Source organism: Pteropus alecto, unplaced genomic scaffold (genome assembly GCF_000325575.1).
Source record: "Pteropus alecto unplaced genomic scaffold, ASM32557v1 scaffold403, whole genome shotgun sequence".
In the NCBI taxonomy this organism is placed as follows: Eukaryota; Metazoa; Chordata; class Mammalia; order Chiroptera; family Pteropodidae; genus Pteropus; species Pteropus alecto.
In genome coordinates this window covers 465088-473333 of record NW_006434097.1, presented here as the reverse complement: position 1 = coordinate 473333, position 8246 = coordinate 465088, and positions in this window count along the sequence as shown.

Below are 8246 nucleotides of genomic sequence, written 5' to 3'. Positions count from 1 at the left end.
CCAAAAGATCATATTAAAAGAAATCAAAGAAGATACAACGAAATGGAAAGATATTCCGTGTTCTTGGATTGGAAGAATCAACATATTTAAAATGACCATTTTACCTAAAGCATTATACAGATTTAATGCAATCCCCATCAAAATCCCATTGACATTTTTTAAAGAAATAGAAAAAAAATCATCAGATTTGCATGGAAGCACAAAAGACCCTGAATTGCGAAAGCCATCCCAAGAAAAAAGAACGAGGCTGGAGGTTTCACTCTGCCTGATTTCAAATTATACTACAAAGCAACCATAATCAAAAAGGCATGGTATTGGCAGAAAAACAGACACACAGACCAGTGAAACAGAATCGAGAGTCCAGAAGTAAACTCATATTTGTACGGGCAAATAATTTTTGACAAAAACGCCAAAAACATAAAATGAAGAAAGAAATGCCTTTTCAATAAATGGTGCTGGAAAAACTGGAGGCCGCCTTCAAAAGAATGAAACTAGACGGTTGTCTATCACCACACACAAAAATTAACTCAAAATGGATTAAGGACCTAAATATAAGACCTGAAACAATAAAATGCATAGAAGAAAACATAGGAAGTAAACTCAAGGACCTTGGACGTAAAGAGAATTTTATAAATTTGACTTCAAAGGCATTACAAGTAAAAGCAAAAATAACTGAATGGGACTACATCAAACTAAAAAGCTTCTGCACAGCAAAAGAAACCATCAACAAGGTAAAGACTCAACCACCCTAATCGAAAAAATATTTGCAAGCAATGCCTCTGATAAGGATCTAATATCCAAAATATACAAAGAACTCATACAACTCAATAACAAGAAAGCAAATGACCCAATAAAAAAATGGGCAGAGAACCTGAACAGACATTTCTCCCAAGAAGTCATACAAATGGCCAATAAAGCTATGAGAAGATGCTCAACATCGCTAGCTATTAGGGAAATGCAAATCAAAACCACTATGAGATACCATCTCACACCTGTTAGAATAGCTATAATCAATAGGACAAGTAATAACAAATGTTGGAGAGGATGCAGAGAACAAGGAACCCTCATACACTGCTGATGGGACTGCAAATTTGTATAGCCACTATGGAAGACAGTATGGAGGTTCCTCAAAAATCTAAGATTTGATTTATCATATTATCCAGCAATTCCTGTACAGGGTATTTACCCCAAAGACTTCAAAACGCATATCTAAAAAGATATTTGCACACCGATGTTCATAGCAGCATTATTCATGGTGACCAGGACATGGAAGCAACCGAACTGCCCTACAATAGATGATTGTGTAAAGAACCTGGTATTTGAGACAACATGCTGGTATTTGTGACAACATGGATGGACCTCGAGATAATCATGCTATGCGAAATAAACCAGACAGAAAAAGTTGAAAATCACATGATATCACTTATATGTGTGATATAAACCTAAAAGTAACAAATGAACAGGACAAAGAATCAGAGACTCATGGACATGGACAATAGACTAGTGGTTACCAGAGGGTAGGCAGAAGGGGGGAGGGGAAGTAGATGGGTAAAAGGTTTCAAATATGTGGTGACAGAAAGAAATCTAACTATGGGAGGTAAACACAGAATGTAAATATATATATGCCTTACTGTTAAAATGTACAGCTGAAACTTACCAGATTTCATTAACCAATGTCACCATAAAAAAAATTAATTAATTAATTGATTTTTTAAAAAAATTAGTGGACGTGTACTGCTCTCCACCAAAAAAAAAAAAAAATGAGAGAATTAGATGAGTATGATCTCTAAGAGTTTTTCCATCTCTAACAATCTCTCATGCTATGAATCTACAAATTTTGTGTGTGTCATCACTAAATGTCACATTCATGAATGGTAAAATTTTGGTATCCAGAAAATCACTTAAATAAAACTTTGGAATGCTAAACATAATTTATTTTAGAATAAATTAATTTTAAATTACAAATTTCTGCAAATTCTTCCATGTTTCCTAGCATTATTTTTGGTTCTGACTCTACAAAAAAAAAAAAATTGTTGCTCAAACATAAACACTTTGAATGATTAAAGGACTCTCGTGATTTTCTTTTTTAATTAAATTTATATGGTGACATTGTTTATTTATATAGGTTTTTAGTGTGCAAATCTGTAATACATCCTTTTTATATTGATTGCACTGTGTTCACCACCCAGTTAAATTTCTTTCCATTACCACATATTTGACCCCAACTCTCATAATTTTGACATCACTAAGGCAAAAGCTAGATAAATTATTATTAAAGGAATAACAGAATAAATCTCCATAGGAGAGCCATAACATTAGCAATTCAGAGGGTCCACAAAGGCAAAACAGTTAAAAATATAACAGCTCTTCCTTTTTTGCTGGATATAGTCTTTGTTTTCTCTCTTAAATTCTGAGTGGTGTCAAAAAGGTGTATCTTTTTAAAAAGACAGAAAATGGACTTATCCCACTTTCACCTGGCAACTATAATAAACTTTCTGTGAGGAAAAAAAGTTTGCCTAAAGACTCAGATCAGTTAGTATGTAGAATCTAATAAGATTTCTCCGTTCTCCTTTTTAAAGTTATGCTTTGTCTTCTCAATTCATGAACACTGGAGTCTAAGTTCCTGTGCTGGACCTATTCCTGCCACCATCTGCTGGAAGACCACCATTTGAACATAATCACTACAAGGGGGCTTGAGCTACGAAAAAAAAATGCCATTTTGGCAGAGAGCAGGAGGCAAATATTCCAGCTTACCTCTCTCTGGTCTAGTAAGAAAAGGGTGCTTTTTTTTTAGCATCTTAACATATGGAAAAGCCCTAATAGTCCCTACCGTTGTAGACAACCCTGTGGGAGAGCCTTGGAAAATTCTTCCCTTACGTGTCTTTGCAAGAGAGGCTAACATTGGTAATCCAATATGTGCAGGTTCCTTTTGAGATCACGCTCTGGATTATGTTAGCCTCTCTTGCAAAGAGGAGAAGAGGAGTGTGCAAGCAGACACCATTGAGCCATTATCCTATGTCCCTTCAGGTCTCCAGCTGCCATTGTCCACCCTCAAGTTCAGGTAGTGCTGCATGCTATCCCCAGAGGCTCCCAGAAGTTGGGAGTAGAGTTGCCCAAGAAGCAGAGGAAATAGAAGCCCCAGATCATGGGCAATCACCACCTTTTCCAGCTGTGCTTGCTAAAGTACTTAACCCCTCCACAGCTGCTGCTGCTGTTTGCTGTTCCTAACCCTTAGATCTTCTGGCTAGCACTTAATGGATCAGTGAGAACTCCAGAAGCTCCCTGGAGTCCCTGAAGAGAAATGATAGGCTATTATTGCCTTGGAATGAGATTAGAGCTGGAGCCAGCAAAGAGAGGAAGCTGGAACAAATTTATTGATTGATACAGGAAAAGATTTGATATTTGTGAGTCTGCTTTTGATTAGTTTGTTTTTGTTGTTGTTGTTGTTGTTGTTCCTTAAATACCGCATGTAAGTGAAATCATATCGTATTTATCTTTGTCTGACTTATTTCACTCAGCATAATAACCTCTAGGACGGACAGAGGGGAGGAGTTTGGGAGGCTGGGAGAATGGGGTGAAAGGTTAAAGAAGTACAAATTAGTAGTTGATAGTTGGGCACAGGGAGCATGGCTGAGGGAATGCAGTTAGCATTAATACGATGGCTAAGTGGAGGGCCTGGGGAGGGAGGGAGCAATTGGGGGGACCGTTTTATGAACATTATAGATGTCTAACCAATGTACTGTATACTTGAAACTAATTTAAATAAATAAATTTATTTAAAAAAAGAAAAGAATTTTACCCCCAGTCTTAACTCTCGGCAGAGGAAAACCACTGGGAACTGAATTCTGGCCACTTGGCAATATATTTTCTTACTGCAAGACTACTTCAATTCCCAATAAATATGGAAAACTATTTAGATAAAATCCCTTAGTCTCCAGGGACTATTGAGGTCTCTGTATACAAGAATCCTAGCTAAAGTTCCAATTTCAAGCTGCCTTTTGGAGGAAAACCCTAGCACCAGCTCCTGTTTTCACAGAGAAATGAGAATGGGTTTGACAAACTTAAATAAGCTGATTCTGAAAAATACAGGCGAAAATCCCTTTCTTTATTCTGAATAAGTGGCCTAGTAGTTAAGAGCAGGGTACTAGTTCTATTTTTTACCATAATTCCTATCTTCCATATGATATCTTTTGATAGAGCTTCTAAAAACTGCAAGGCTCTTCTATTCCCACTTCCAACCCACTCAAATTATGCCTATTTTATTTGTTAATCGAATTACTTAGGTTTCACCATGATCAACATGTATTGATTGCTAATAAACTTAGTAAGATTTCACCAAAGAGGCTAGCCTCCAGAGTAATTAAATATTCTTTTTATCATCATGCCCTTTTCATTTTTACTATCCTAAAATAAGCCATAAATTTAAGTCTGGCTTCTTCTTTTCTGTTGTTTCCTTTTCAAAATCTTTAGAGCACATCTTGGTAGATAGATTACCAAATTGAATAGTATCGAACATTTGATACTTACATATTATTTTATCTATGGCAATCAGAGAAGAATGCAATTAAAGTAGGATGTATTATGTTGTCAGTTTCAAAGAGAGAATAGAGCCAATCATCTAAAATAAGGAAAAGTCTTTGTGTAATATCCATGCCATTTCTTCTCCTGAATTTTCAATGATAAGCATCCACATCGCACAAAAAAAAAAGTTAATAAGTATTTCAAAAAACAGGATGTCTGAGTGTTAACGTGTTTGACTATTCAGAGAACATGGGTAATTAAAATACGGGAGCCCTAGGCTATTAGATAAATCGATGACCCACTTCTTTCTAAGCTGCCTAAACAACATCTAACCTAATAACTAATGATAAATCAATGACCCATTTTTCGACAAAAAGGAATAATTTAGAGACACAGATATACCAATGCATATCCTTTTGATAGGTCAACAAAAACTCTTCTTGAAAACAAATTTAATTTTAAAAGAACGAGGCATGGCTTAAAAACATAATAGCTTAAAATTTAACTTCCCTGTAAACTTCTCTATTTGCAATTTCATTTACCATAATCCTATACTTAACATTTAGCTATTCACTTTAATTTTAGATCAGGAGACCTCTAATTTGACACTAACTACTATTCTCAGTAATTATTTTTCAGGTTTCCATTAGACCAAATTCTGGAGTAATTACATTAGTCATGGAATATTCAATATTGGTATGCCTCATTATCTAGGTTTAACCTTTTATGTAAGAGGCATATAATGAGATTTTAAGATTTATGGGAGTTCTTCCATGAAAAAATACCTCTTCGTTCTTTCTTCTTTTTCATCGAAATATAATTTACAGATGATAAAATGCACTGTTCTCAAGTGTTCATCTTGATGAGTTGTGGCAATTTATATACACCTTTATAAATACCACCTAAAGGAAGATATAGAGCCTTTGTCTCATATTCCTTTTTAGGCTATCCTTACCTCAACACACAGACAATTGCCATTTTTATTTTTTTTCCAATATACATCGATTTTGCCTGTTTTTTAAACTTCAGATAAATCAAATCATACAGTATGAACTCTTGTGTGTCTGGCTTCTTTTTTGTTTTGTTGTTGTTGTTGTTGTTGTTGTTGTTGTTGTTTTTGATCAGTATAGTATCTATAGGAATTATCCATGTTGTTACATGTATTAGTAGTGCTTTTTTTTTTATTGCTAAGCAGTATTCCGTTGTGTAAATATACTACAATTTGTTTATCCATTCTTAGGTTGATGAATATTTGTTTTGTTACTAGTTTGGGCTATTGTGAAAAAGGTGGCTATGAATATTCTTGAACATGTTTTGTGTAGATACATATTTTCATTTCTTTTGGGTAATTATGAGTGTAATTATTGCTAGGTATTTCTTTCTTTTAAAAAATAAAGGACTACATATTTAATTCTATAACTCATTGTTATTAAAGCTTATGTAATGTAAATCTGTAAAGAAGATAATTATGAACAAAATTAATAGTGTAAAATAAATGACTGAAGTCAGAGAGACTTGATAAATACAGAAGAGCAATAAACTGTGAATCAGGAGTCTAGTTCTCCCCATTAGATGTTAGTTCTCTAACTTTGGACAGTTTACTTAACCTCTGTGAACTTCTATTTTCTTCTCTTCAAAAGTGAGAATTTAAAATTTAGTTCAAAATCATTCGAGTGTTTTCTATACACTGCATATTTCCCTTTTATGCTATGCAGGTCTAGAACTAAATGCTGTAGACATGAAGACTAACACTTAATTCCCTGCAATTAAGGGGCTTGTGTTTTAATTGGAGAAGCAGGAACACAAGTAAGATCATTAGAATATAATAAGTAGGTCAATTTAACAATAAATATAGAGACAAGTTATCTATTGAATTGTATTTCTTGCTAAGCACTTGGCATATAATGCTAAATGCTTCCAATATTGGTCTCACTTTTGTGGTACATACTAATGAGAGATGCATATTTAAAAATCCAGTTCTGATGTAGTGTATTTAATGACTGGGGGAGTACATAACACATGAGAGGAGAGAATCAAAGTACTTAACCCAGAGTAAGAGAAGGAATAAGACAGAAAACTTCCTAGGTAAAAAAAAAATCTGAGCTGAAACCTAAAGGAAGAAAAGTTGGAGCTAGTCTAACACATGGAATGAGTTTACTGGCAAAGCAAAATAGAGACATAAATGACCAAAGATCATAGCAAATTCTAGGAATAAAAAAAATTAAATTTGACTGTATCTTAAATGAGTCGCATAGAGACAAGGAGACCCATTGGGAGATGATGACAAACTCAAATAGGGACACACCAATGAAAATATAAAGTTGATAGACTAGAAATATTAGCAACAATGAGAAACAGCTACTATCCCTAAGATGAAAAGACAAAGAGAGGAAATAGAGATTTATCTCAGTGGCCAAAATCACCTGATAGAAACTAGAACATTAGCAGGCACGTTCATTGGGAGCTAGAGACATCAACAGCTGCTGCCAGAGATACCACCAAGGAAGATAAGAGGGAGAGAAATACTCTGGCTCCTACCTTCTTCACTCCTTCCAAACTTCCATCAGTACCTACAATTAAATATGTTCAGGAAGTCAGCTGGCACAGGGGTCTGAGAAACACAGCCTAGAAATATAGCCTGGCAACAGAACAAAGCAAGCAAATATTTAGAAATAAATCGGAGAGCAGATCCAAGACTGGCACACTGTTCTAATACTATGTTACTATCCCAGATGTATGTGAAAGAAGGAAAGGGGAAAGGAGAGAAGGGAAGAGAAGACATCAAAAAAATGAGAGAAAGGGTGGGAAAACACACAAGGGAAAAATGAGAGCTTTCAATCTCTCTACTTCTCGGAATAGGAGAGGCTTGAGCGTATCCACAAGTACACTGAAATCTTTCTGTCTGCACTCAATCAGTTAAGAACATGACACATTCTATCAAAATGTGTGGCTCAACACAGTAGTGATTTTCAAACAAAGGGGTGGAGGTGGACATATCAAGTATTCCAGAGGATATGTGGACTTTCAAGTACCTCTCCAACTTTGATGCTTGCTCCTACATGCACACACGTGCATGCACACACACACACACAAATCATTAGTCTAGAATTTATAGTATAAGGCAAACACCTCACTTTTTTGTTAACATCCCCCTTATTAAAGAGATCAGTATCAGAAAATCCCTGCCTGTACTTTTACCTAGTCTATTAGTTATACCAAATGATATTCCTGCCAGGAGAAATTACTCTCTCCTAAGAAAATAGTATAGAGCATTACTGCTAGAAACAGTAAAGAAGAGGAAAATCATAAGAAGTTAGCTAGAGGGACATATCCCAGACATGAGAATGAATAGGCCCTGGAATATCCTTAAAGGGAATGAGTTTTCCCACGAATTCACAAAGGGTAATATCCATGGGAGAAAAAGTTGGAATTTAGGTACATGACACATTATAAGGGCATTAGGTGCCAAATTACAATGAGCGAACTAATATAATGCATTTTCTTCCACTCACCTCTCTTAAAAATTCCAGCCATCCTTCATGAGCTAGAGACAGCCAAATAATCAGTGGGGAAGGGGTAGAGAAGAAGGTAAAGAAAAATAAAAGGAGTCACCATACCCTCCTCTCTACCACCACTTCTCAATGCAGGCTTTTGATCATAAGTCAAACATAACTATAGAAAAAGAGAGACAGAGAGAGTAAGACACACACACACAACACAGAGAG